Consider the following 11,981-nt stretch of genomic DNA (forward strand, 5'->3'; position numbering starts at 1 on the left):
GCATTGTGAGTTATCGAGTGTTTAGATCTATGACTTTGAGCCAAGTGGGGGAGTCTGCTATCGATGATTTGATTGCATGGTTACATGTTGTATTGCTTTCGGTCTGAGGCATACTTGTGGATTGGTTATGACTTGTAGAGGGTGGTTTTGAGGATGACTTAGGCAAGGAAATTTCTGGATGCACGGTGTATTACACTTTATAGGTATATGGGAATCATTGAATAATTGAGTTGTTATTCGTGAAGGATGTACTGCACATGGAATAGGAATTTGCTCAGTTGCTTTAAGCCGGGGTTACTTCTTTGGGTGTTTTCGTGCTAATGGGGCACATGTCGTTCGGCCTGTTTGGGCGATGCAATTGAGATTTTAGCAGAGTAGATGACTCTCGAGACAGTTCTAATAGATTCAAGATTTATATGTAGCAATTGAGAATTTTTCGGATTTGTATATGGCTAGAATTCGAGATTTACATTGGATGGTATAGAGACTCGCGGTATTTCTATATCATTATGGATTCTACATTTCAGTATCAGGAAGTTGAAGGAAACAAATTTAGATTCACAGAAGATCTCTTCAGAATGGGTGTCTCGGTTATGGTACTTTTGGGGTGCTTATAAGGGAATATAGTAGTTTATGGGCCTTAAGGCGGTGTGGTTTTATGCTAGGATCTCTTATGGTGAGCTTTAGGTAAGGATTGTGGTGTTTTGGAAAGGAGAAGTATCAACTTAAGGGTAATATGGAAGTAACTCGGAGAAATAGGACAACTCTTGGGTTTGGCGATCTGCGTGGCTTGGTTGAGTTAGAGAGATTCAGTTCTGATGAATTGGTTATGTGCAAATGGGTTTCAAAGAGTTCTCGATGGTTTCTACCACAGTTTGAGATGGATATTTCCTACCAGCATGAGGAGCATGTTGCGTATTGTGATTTCTCCTATATGGGATTAAATGGAAAATTTCTGACTGATCGGGTATGTATTCTACTGGTGACTCAGAGTTGATTATGAGATTCCCGTGCTTTTCATATGATGGCATAATAGATGCGGTGTGTTGTGTGGGATTGAGATTTGCATGTGCAAGGTCACGGTTCAGTTTTGAAGGGAAGGTCATGAATTCTTAGACATCATGGATGGTTTCAGATGACTAGATTAATGCTATTACTATTTGGTATTTCCTGAGAAGGGTGCGCATTTTAAAAGACGCACTGTGTTTTGACTTACGGATACTTCATTGGTATTGCGATACTCCTGGTTGATCAACTACTGATGTTCAAATTTTCCTATGTGGCATGGAAGAATTATAAAAGTATTTCTCATGGGAATGATTATGTATGAGAGATGTGTTAGTCATTCGAGTGGTGGAGTTGGGATCGACTTTGGTGATTCATGTGTTCTATGGATTTGGAGACTGGAGTTCTCAGAAGCAGATTGTTTTGGGGTTGCGGACTGTGAAGATGAGGCCAAAGTTAGCCAGATTGTAGTACGTGCTATGGTTAGGTCATTTTGGACTTTTGGAGGGCCATTTATCCATTTTGGATGATCGGAGTTGATTTGGGAGCCCATTGGTAGGCCTAATGAGGATGTATATTCTACCCCGGGTCGGATTTGTTGACTCAGCACCGTTATTGCTGAAAGGTGTGTCATTCGGTTAGAGTTGGGCTTTTTCGTGTTCTAATATGTTCTATGTGTTACTCTTCTATGCTACGAGGGGTTGTGATTTGTTGGTTATATGCACACCCGATGTGTTGAATGGTTGATTGGGCCTTGGTTATGGTTTTTTCAGGCTGTGGTTTATTGTGTTGTTCGCTTCTCCATGGTTATGGTCATGCACTTCGTATACTTGATGTCGAATTGCGTGTGGTTGTTGATTTTGAGCATTGTGGCTTGAGGTATTTCATATGGACCAGTGTTCAGATTGGGTCATGCATCGCAACGACGTTATTCTAGGATATGATCCTTTGTGCTTATTTAGTGTGTTATGTTTCCCTTTGTGTGGTGGATTGAGAGCATTACGCTTCGTGGTGGTATTTGCTGAGCTGGCGGGATGGTTTCTTCATTTTCATTCTCTTTCCATCATTGGGTATATTTGAGCTATTGTTCATTGGTACACGGACTGCTTGGTATGTGGCTCTAAGTAGGATTTGTGTGACAGGTTGGTCAAGTAGCTAGTACTGGATGAGGTGAGGTTATTGGGCCTAAAATGAGTAATATTGTTTGAGACTCTCATTGATTCCATGTTTATTTCTCCTTGTACTATTACCCAATTCATTGAGAGGGTGTTTAGTCTTACATACTAGTACTATTCCATGTGTACTAATATCCCTTTTGCCTTGGGCGCTTCATCTATAATAGATGCAGGTGGTTCTACAACAGGCGGCATCAATCAGTGATAGCAGTACACCCTTTTCTCAGCAGACTTGTTGAGCTCCACTTCATATCTGGATCATGTATCTTTTGTTCCTTAGTCGTGGTGTTTTGAGGTATAGTCGGGGCCTTGTTGCCGGCACCATCATAGTACTCTTTTGTATCTCTTAGAGGCTCCATAGACATAATGTAGGTTGTATCCTGATTTTGCAAAGTTAAACTAGAAATGTTGTACATGTATCCCATGTTCCCACTTCTAAACTATGAATGTGTAATATATTTTTGGAAATCGTAAATGAAGTAGCTAATGGTAATGAAATTGGTGTTGTTCATGTGATCTTCTCGTTGTCTAATTAAAGGAATACATCTTCACTTTATTCATGGGTAAGGTCGGGTAGAAGGTATCAAGTAGGCTTGCTTAACTGGGATATCTCGGTTGAGCGCCGGTCGCATTCCCAAAGGTCAGAGTGTGAAAGTAACCTTACAATGCACATACCCGGGGGTGATCCCAAATCATCCCAATCCGTATAAGTCCATCAACTCAACCTAACAGAGGATCCTTACTTCAACCTTAGTCCATAAACCATAAAACCTAAATCCCCAACATCCGGAACTCATTATATGACCCGATTCTTGCATCTATGCACCTTATAACTCTTAAGAAGCTGTATCAATCCATAACCATATCTCAAGACATAATCAAATGATATACCGCATAACTCAAATACTCATAGCAATAACTTTCGAACGCAATAGCTGCTCGATAACCAACCTGACATTGGTAACAAACCTCATATCAACTAAAATCTTGTTCTGAACCTTCGTACACTGTCAATGACGAAAGGAACATATAGAAACTCATAACTACCCATCAGATTAACAAGTCATGGAGCTCTCTTGCCCGATAAAAACCATAGCCAAAATCTAAGCTGACTAGTGACACAATTCTTGTAAATATACCTTAATCAAGATAATTTTTCAAGTAAACATCAATATTTTTAAATTGGGAGATCTTTAGGTACGATATACCACCATGTTGTTAGCACGGAGTCCGATCTCGTCCCGATCGGGTAAGCCATCTCACCCCGAGACATACAATAATAACACCACCATGGGCGCGACATGGCGTCCGATCTTTGCCCGATCGACTAAGCCGTCTCACCACAATGTCATGTGGATTGACATCACTTTATGCTAGCGATCACCTCATCCCAAATAAGGGGAATAATCTCAACACACCAATCTCATCCCATTTAAGGGGCATAATCTCAACACATCAATACGGGGATTTACCCCTCAATCACTCCTACATTGAAATGTGTAGTTTTGGGGTTAGGTTATTTCAACCTACCTTTCCTCGTTGACTAAACGATGCTCCCAAAATAGTTATTTTATAAAGGAATTACAACTCATTACATAATCTTTCACACATACTTTCATTTCATTGGTACTATTGGCCAGAAGTGTAGTTTTCATTCTTGGCACGATGGCCACGTTTTATATTCCGTACTCACTTCTTTCACTTTCAAGTATCATCATAGACTATCAACAATAAGGGCATTTGTAATCAAGACTTTAACATGTATATGAGCAATAGAAGTCTTAAACATATTGAGTTTTTCTTCCAAGAATAAGGCATAATAAATCTTGCATTTGAACCATGAATTGAAGTTATAGCACTATGATACATGAACCATACTTGAATACATTCCCGAAGGAGAGCATAATATAAGAGGAGCAAATTAAACACATTTTGAGCATATAATTTTCGATACAATGCTTCTTTGGAATAACTGATTATACTCGAAATGGCTCGGAACGTGGGAATTAGGAACTTGAGCAAATCATACTTGAATCTTATGAGAACATCATGGAAATTCGACTCTACAAGAGAAGTTTAGCCAACATACCTCGCTTGAGCTTTACATAGGTTACTACAACGCCCAATACTCCAAGAAATTTCAATCTATAGGAAAATGAAACAAATCGAATCATAATTACAAGGATTCTCATGATATAAGTCTCTTGGGAATTTCGTCAAACACCTATTACGCAAAATCGACTACAAGGCTCTACAATGGTAATCTCTTCCTCCCTCAACCAATTTCAACAAGAAACTACCCAAAATAGTTCAACAACCCCACATACTACCTTCTATTGGCACATGCATGGCCTATCTCCAATTCCACAACTTACTTAAACCAATAAAAATTGATGAAGGTTTTAGGATAAGGTCTTACCCGGATAGTTGATGGTCTAGAGAGTGATTCCCTAAAATCTTTAAGTTTGGGGCAAGAATTTATGATCAAAGCACTTGAGGATTCCTCCTCTCTCTCAATAGCACTCCCTTCTCTCTAAAATAGTCATCTAAACCAGCCAAAATGACCCCACAGTCGTTTTATAAGAAATGGGGTCGGGTTATAAATATATAAAATGGACCCTCCGAGACCAGTTATGCGGTCGCATAACGCACCGCAAAAGTGCCCCTCCAAAATTTTTCATGCTGAATCTGCGACGGACGTGCGGCCCGCGAAATGATTATGTGGTCGCATAATGGACCACAAAATAACCTCCAAAATTGGAATTGTTTCTATTGCACTCTGCAGCGGATCTGCGATCCGCAAAGTAGTTATGCGGCCGCATAATGGACCACAGAAATGACATGCTCTGCAAAAAATTATTCTTCCAACTCCCCAGCGCATTGCACAACCCAAAAAGTCCGTAACGCGGCAAGCTTTACAACCTTCTAACACATTAGCCTACCTCGGCACCTCAACCCTCGAGTTCTAGGCAAAATTCTTACGGAACCTTACATCATCCCCCGCTTAGTATCATTCATCATCGAATGAAGAGTAGAGTCCACCTCTTCCTTCACACAACTCAAGCCCCCAACTTTTGGCTAACTCAAAAAATTTCCAGATATTTTGGCAGAGTTTTCCCTGTAATTGGGCCTCTCCACCTGTCAGAGAACCCCGAAAACCAGTCCTAACAACATAACCATAACACAACGATGTATCATAACATGAAAACAGCATCGACCATAACGTCATAAGCATTATATTACCAAGAGGAGCATCCTTAACACAAATTGTACAAGTGGAACACATTTTTTTATAGAAAGTAAGCTCTTTAACATTTTCATACAACACAACTACATAGTTATTCAAACAAATGAGGATACTTCTTCTTCATCTCTTCCTCGTCCTCCTAGGTGGCCTCTTCAACCTGTTGGTTCTGCCATAGCACCTTCACAGAGGCAATCTCCTTATTCCTCAGCTTTTGGATGTGCCTATCAAGAATGGAAATTGGAATCTCCTCATAAGTCAATTCTTTATTAACCCCAGTGGCCTCTCCGAAACAATGAGTGTGGGGTTTCTAACTACCTTCTTCAACATAGATACATGAAACACCGGGTGCACCAACGACATCTCTAGTGGTAGCTCAAGTCTGTAAGCCACCTGACCAATCCTCTGAATGATTCTGTACGGTCCGACATACCACGGATTCAATTTCCCTCACTTCCCAAATCGCATTATACCTTTCATGGGGGAACCTTCAAGAATACCCAATCATCCTCTTTGAACTCCAAATCCATACGACGCACATCCGAATAGGACTTCTGATGACTCTCGGCAATTTTCAACCGTTACTTAATGATTTTAACCTTATCCATAGCCTGGCGTACGAGGTCTGGGCCTATCAACTCTGCTTCTCCAAATTCAAGCCACCTAATAGGAGATCTATATCTCCCACCATATAGAGCATCGAATGGTGCCATCTGAATGGTACCATGATAATTGTTGTTGTAGGAAAATTCTATGAGCGAAAAATGATCATCCCAGCTACCCTTCAAGTCAAGAACACAAGCGCGCAACATATTCTCAAGCGTCTGAATAGTTCGATTTGCTTGCCCTTATGTCTGCGGATGGAAGGGTGTACTAAGATTCACCTGAGTACCCAAACTTTACTGAAATGTCTTCCAAAAATTTGATGTGAACTGTACCCCCCGATCAGAGATGATAGAAACTGGAGTGCCATGCAACCTGACTATTTCCTTGATATACAACTGAGCATATTGTTCTGCTGTGTCGGTAGCCTTAACAGGTAAGAAGTGTGTTGTTTTCGTGAGCTGGTCCACAACCACCTAAATCGAGTCAAACTTTCAAGGTAGACCTACTACAAAGTCCACATTGATTATCTCCCACTTTTAAATTGGGATTTCTATATTCGGTGCCAACCCACTATGCCTTTGGTGTTCGGCCTTCACTTGTTGATAATTTGGATATCTTTCCATAAATTCTGCTACATTCCTCTTCATATCATTCCACTGGTAGATTTCCTTAAGGTCATGGTACATCTTTATATAGCCTGGGTGCACAGAATGCCTGAAATTGTGAGCCTTAATCATGATTATTTTCCAGAGACCATCTACATTTTGGAACACGTAATCTCCCTTGGTACCTTAGTGTACCATCATCCATGCCATGAGAAAGAGTTGTGGTCTTATGTGTAAGGCCCCAAAAAATTTCACCCAAAACTCGGGGTTTCGTGATGCCGAGGTAGACATATGCGTTGATGATTGGGGAGTTGAGGAAAATTTTTGGAAGTTCAGGGCATTTCTGCGGTCCATTCTGCTGTCGCAGAACTGATCTGTGGACCGTAAATATGGCGTGGACTGAAGCAAAAATCTGGGAAAATATTTGGACTATTATGCGGTACAGTATGCAGCCGCATAATCATTTCGCGGGCCGCACAACTCATCACAGATTCAGCATGAAAATTTCTAGAGGGGTGTTCTGCGACGTATTATGTGACCGCTACTACAACAAAAATGGGCTTTAGTGGAATTTACAAAATGGATTTAGCGGCAATAACAATAGCCGCTATATGTTTTACCGGCCATTAGTGTTTCGCCGTTGAAGCTGGGGTCGGCAAATCCTTTAGCGGCTATTGTCACAAAAGCTGGTAAAAGGTATGATTTATTACCGCTAAAGATTATTATTTGTAACGGCAATTGTTTGCGGCAATTATAATGGCTACTAAATCCAATCCTTAACAGCTAATTATACTGCTTTAGCATCCATTTGTATAGCTACTAAATTCAAAATAATTGCCGCTAAAATTTTGCATCTTTAACGGCAATTATTTTGTGGCAGTTTAAATGGCCATAGTATCCCTTTTGAAAACATCTTAGTTTCCCATTTTAGCGTCCATTTTAGTGGCTAATATATTTAACTAAATTGCCGCTAAAGTCAATATTTTTAATGGAAATTATTTTACAACAATTATAACAGGTGCAATATCCCTTGTGAAAATATCTTAATTTACCCATTTACCGTCCATTTATATAGTTGGTATATCCAACTAAATTAGCACTAAAAGTCACAAGCGGTGATAGCAATATCGTAGCCACCATTAATAATAGTTACTACATTTACCCAAAATATGACCCAAATAATTAAATATATTAACATCAATTCAAAAAAAACATAATATATCTCATTAAATCTTAACAAACAAAAATATTGATGTCACAATAACTAAACATATATAGTTTTAACTAAATAGCTAATATCATTATATAACTAATCCAGACGAATGATGGCCTTCAAATAATTTCTGTAACTTTTCATCATTTTGAAATCTTTCACCCGCTAAATTATACAACATCAAACTGTATGACCTGAAATTATAAAATAACTATGACAGAAGATAAAATACAATGTGAAAAAAACATCTTGAAGATTCCTCACTGTCACAATTCATAAACAGAAGGTCTTAGACAAGTCAAACTTTTGGTCAATTCACTTCCAAGTACTCAGAAGGTAAAATGGACTAGCAGAATCTTATAACCTGGTAAAATAAATATATCATACAACTAAACATTCACTATGGTCCCTTAGTTTTTCATTTTTCAATTCGTCCACAACAGTACTCGAGCAAAGTTTTTCCACTTTCTCCAGCAAAACATCACCAAATTAACTTTCAACTAGTAAGCTTTCTCAGAAGTCACAACCTTCCCGAGGAAAGCAACCTTAGAAGTAACAGTGAAAAGTTCTACCTCGTTATTTAATCCCTAGACTAACATGAAAATCCAACAATCATATTTTATTATACTGAAAATGAAATAAATGCTTAGGAGCTCAAACAGGGACAAACATAAATCTCATGGGACTGAAAAAATGAAGTAAATAATGTTTTATATAAGATAATAGCCTCCTAATAAAACTAAGGATGACAACAATTGTACTACACCAACTATTACAATTACGCCTCATTTTCCAAGCTAGTGGCGTTAGCTATATGAATGCTCACTAACCATTTCGACTACCAAAGATAAATATAGAATATAAATCCTTGCCAGGCAGAATATAAAGTACAAAGCTCCCACCTAACTGCAAAAGTTAGAATATAGTTTCTGTGACTTCTTGCATTTTATTAATCACTAAGAGAAGTTAAAGTATTAAGTATGTCCAAACTACTACAAATTTCTAATAACATGAGGTGAGTAAGGACCATGAGGGGCAAGTATATATAGTCTTTCCCTAACCTTTCCTCCCATTAAACCCAATGGACTTGTCTTGTAGCAAAAAGATGCAGGCAGCTATTTATTGGGCACCCGATGTTATTGATTGTCCATGCAACAGTCATAGCAACATCTGCAATTTATGATCATGACTTTTATTCTTTTATTTTTTTATTTTTGGTTGTTGAATATGGTCATAGTTCAATTTAGTCGACCAACCTAAAGCTCTAAGGTCGAACTTCCAGTTGGTGCGGAAAAACCATCATACTTGAGAGGATCAACTGAGTAGTGAAGGAAGCTTACATAAAACCTTGTTAATAACCACAAGTAACAAGAGAATTATCAAACATATGATGTCACCAGTTATATACAAAGAAAAGTTAATTTAGAGAGGTGAGGTTTACCTCATACATAGCCTTTTGCATCTCCAAACATGTAGCTTCAAATTTCTGTTATACATCAGCTCATTTTAGTCCTTTTATCTGCTTGCAGAGTTCAATGGAAGAATAAATACCGGTATTTCATCAAACTATTAGCCTGCACTATGCACATAAGTAAATACAATAAAAATAATCTCCGAAGTGTTACAACCCAAATTCGCATACCATAGTTCACGCCGTAAGTTAGTCGACGTAAATCCAAAAAGAGATTATCTTTGAGATGATAAGAAGTTAATCTTATTGGTCTTAAACAATACAAGGGTGTATAAGAATGGTTAACATGTATTAGAAGTTAAACGAATCAAGGATGTTGTAACTCGTATTTTCGGGTAACATAAGAGGTGATTAACTATCCCAAGAGGTCTTGTTTTAATGTATTTGAATCATATAATATCCGTATCATAAGTCTTGAAGTCAAGCGAGTTATGAAACAAAAGTCGATAAAAGTTGTCGCAACTTAGGTTTATAATTTTATTTAAACTTTAGGTCAAATGTTACTGTAATTTTCTCCCATTGTACTTGAAATTATGGGGTGATCTACCTATAAAATTGAAGATCTATGAGTCTAGTTTCCAACACATTAAACCGTTCGTCGATACGATCTCGGAATAGAGAGATATTCGCGTTTTCGTGAGAGTGCGCCAAGCAACTCTCTATGGGGCCCACATAGGCGGTTTAAGACATATGGATATATATATATATATATATGATACCTCAACCCCATTTTAAGTCATTATTTTTCAGTATATTCAGACCTTAGAACCCTAAAAACAGTCTCTCAAGGTTCTCTCATGATCCAAGACCCAAACAAAGGGCAAACAACACAAATCAAGTGTCGGGAATCCCGTGGCGCTAGTAAGTTTCTTGTTCTTCTTGTTGTTGCTGATTTTTGTGTTGTTCTAGCTCGTGTGGGAGGTTGTTTCAAGTGTTTTATGTTCTGTAAATACACCTTCAAGTTTTTAATATCAACCCTAGGTGATTTCAAGTCTTCTAAAGTAATTCTAGTGCCGAAAAACCCGAATTAATTGCTAGTTTCGCTTCCTTGTTCTTGTGGCAGAATTGAAAGGATATTTCGTGGAAAATTAAGGTCAAATTGGAGTTGTTCTTTCTGTTTAAAGGTAAGGAACCTCTTACTCTATATATATTTAAGATTATCCAAGTTGTGGCTAAGTCGTTGAAGCTAGAACTTGTGAAATATATATCGAAAGGCTTGGTAGTAATGTTGTTGGTTGGTGGACTATTTTGGAGGCTCAATATGATTATTAATGATGTTGTTTGGGCTGTTTAGTGATTGTATTGACTTGTGGGAAGTCATATAAATAGGGGAGGTGCTGTCCGTTTCATCGTAAAATAGGTTGCGGTTGATACATAATAGTTACGACGCTTAAACGATAATGATAGTGTCATTTCTCTTATTGTAGACTAAGGAGTCGTGACATTTGCATAGCTTGAGATTGGGCAGTATATACAAGGTATGTGAGGCTATCCCCTTCATTATTTTGCACGACTCTGATTGTACATAATGTATTGAACGAGCTCCCAAAGATACTCTACTCTTAGAAGCTAGCAGTACTTATATTGCTGCCCTTCTTATGAAACGATTGATATTGATGTTACTTCTCTTATTCTTATATTATCAATGTTGTTAGTAGTTCCTGATTCTTATAAGATTCTTGATGAAGAGTTAATCCTAATAACGTGTACGAAGGATACCGACCTTATGTCACTCCGAAAGGTTCAAAATGTGATTCCAATGAGTCCAGCATGCATCATATATATGTATCTATTTTACTCTACCGAGCCGCGCTATAGTCGGCCGGGTACGGCACCTATTGTGCAACCACTGATCAGTTGGGTTTTACCGAGCTCCACGTGGCCGGGTACGATTCTACCGAGCCCTATGATGGCCGGGTACGTTTTACCGAGCCTATTATGGCCGGGTACGATATGATGATGGTGATGCCCACAAAGGCGTATGTTTTAAAAGTTTATGTATATATATGTATGTATCATGTATTTCATGTCAGTAGCCCTCAGAGGTACCCAGATGTCACAGGTTGTATATTCTCTATCCCTGTTTACATTACTGTTCTTACTTATGCTTTCTTGCCTCACATACTCAGTACTTTATTCGTACTGACGTCCTTTTTATTTGTGGACGCTGCATGTCGTGCTGCAGGTCCTGATAGACAGGTAGACGTAGCTCCCCCACCACAGTAGGCTGTCCAGTTCAGCGGTTATTGGCGAGATCCCTTCTCCGGACTTGCCGTGGTCTTGGTATGCATTTTTGTTATAGACATTATGGGTATGTCGGGGCCCTGTTCCGGCAATGTTGTAGCACTTATGTTCCTTTAGAGGCTCATAGACAGGTGTCGACTTATGTATGGTTTGGAATGCCTTGTCGGCTGATTTTTGTTGTATAGTCTTTCATGGCAGCATGGTAGCTCGTACCTTATATATAGTTTCTTGACAGTCTTGTCATCCCATGTTATCTATGTTCATGACATTATCTTTCATTGTTGGATGTTCATGATCCATGTCTACTATTTATATTGATCTTGTCGGCCCTTAAAGATAATAAGGAAGGTTAGATAAAATATACGTTGGTGCTCGACAAGTATGGCCCGGGTGCTAGTCATGACCTTCCACTTGGGTT

The 11,981-nt window shown here is 38.7% G+C and overlaps 1 long non-coding RNA gene across 1 annotated transcript; it reads left to right on the forward strand.

Annotated features, from left to right (window-relative positions):
• Positions 1 to 10,053: 10,053 nt before the first annotated feature.
• On the forward strand, positions 10,054 to 10,825 carry LOC138891799 (uncharacterized). Its single transcript, XR_011408127.1, has 3 exons — positions 10,054 to 10,180; positions 10,383 to 10,443; positions 10,747 to 10,825. It is a non-coding gene; the product is annotated as an uncharacterized lncRNA (long non-coding RNA).
• The last annotated feature ends 1,156 nt before the right edge of the window (positions 10,826 to 11,981 follow it).

Source organism: Nicotiana tomentosiformis, chromosome 5, assembly GCF_000390325.3.
Source record: "Nicotiana tomentosiformis chromosome 5, ASM39032v3, whole genome shotgun sequence".
In the NCBI taxonomy this organism is placed as follows: domain Eukaryota; kingdom Viridiplantae; phylum Streptophyta; class Magnoliopsida; order Solanales; family Solanaceae; genus Nicotiana; species Nicotiana tomentosiformis.